Genomic DNA, 1,516 nt, shown 5'->3' with positions numbered 1-1,516 from the left:
GGGGTGATCATGTACAGAGGTTCCTTTTATTTGCTTTTGAGATTGACAGACAACATTTAATTAAAAGATTTCCCATTGACCTGGCCCAAAAAGGCGGGACATGTAGAAGCGGGGGTGGGGGGTGGGGGGGCTTGAAGGTTATAGGTGGGTTCCACAAATTCTTAGGTCAGTGATTGGAAGGGAAGATCCCTGTCTTGGGAAGAGATTAGTTAAAGAAAGGCTTAATCTACATCTTAAGGAAAGGGAAGTACCATGTCTTGGGAAGAAATAAGCAAAAGAATACACTAATCTGTTGAAATATGCATCTCAAAGATACTATGCCAGGGACAGGAGGTAGGAAGAATCCTGTTAATAGAAAGTAAATGGTCTGTTAATGTTTGTGAGCATGACTTCCCCAGTCCCCTTTTGAAAAGATTTTGGAAAAATGGGAAAAGTAGTCAGACTTCTGTCCACAGTAGAAACAGTCCATGTATGCTAAAGCTTTAGGGGGAGAGTAGAGTAGTGTGCCATGTAACATCTGGTGATGTGTGCAGAGTAGAGTCCCATGTGCAGAGTAGAGTGTATGTGCAGAGTAGAGCATATGTGCTACATCCAGGTTAGATCTGAGTGCAACGCAGGTCTGATGACAGATTAGATCTGAGTTGCATCAGCTGACTGTGGCATGGCATCTAACCCTCACATCCAACCTGCCCAGGCCTCCGGCCTAACATGTACATTCCCCAAATTCTCACAGACTGGAGAAATGGAGAAGGAATTGCAATATGATCATGCTCCATTGGGTAGTGTTTTTGTCTCCCTTGGTCTCTGGTGATCACATGCACCCTAAAAGTAACAGGGAAAAAAAATCTGTTATTTTAACAATAGGGATGAACTTGGAGGACATTATGCTGATTAAAATAGTTTAGGTATAGAAAGACATATACCACACCATCTCACTTGTAAGTAGAGTGTTAAAAATAAAAATTCATTGAAATAGAGAATAAAATGATACCTACTATAGGCTGACAGTGGCCAGGTTTGAAAATATTGGTGAAAAAACACAATATTTCAGTTAGACAAGAGGAATGAGTTCAAAGGTTCTAATGTACACTATGTCAATGCAATTAATTACATTATATTGTATACCTGAAAAATTCTCTTGAGAGTAGATACTGTATTCTTACCCTCAAAGCATGAGTTGTGGGGGCCCAGCAGATGATATAGTGATTACATTGCTGGACTCCCACATGGCCAACTGTAACTGATGGCTTGAAAATCAGGCATATATGTGTGTGTGTTTGTGGTGTGGGTGTGTGTGTGTGTGTGTGTGTGTGTGTGTGTGTCACAAGGAATTGTGGAGTGGCCATGTCCCCTGTGGGGGGAGTGATTTCTCATTTTGCCTCTCACTATCTCTTTCTCTCCAGTGAGTGCTCTAAGGCAAAAAACTCTTTAAAAAAGTTCACTTTGTGGGACTAGCAGTTAGTGTAATGGCTATGTCACTGGACTCCCATGTAGTCGACTGTGGTTCGCGTCCTGG

The sequence above is a fragment of the Tupaia chinensis genome, unplaced genomic scaffold (assembly GCF_000334495.1).
Source record: "Tupaia chinensis unplaced genomic scaffold, TupChi_1.0 Scaffold148257_1, whole genome shotgun sequence".
Taxonomy (NCBI): Eukaryota; Metazoa; Chordata; class Mammalia; order Scandentia; family Tupaiidae; genus Tupaia; species Tupaia belangeri.
Note: the sequence above shows the minus strand (reverse complement) of the source record.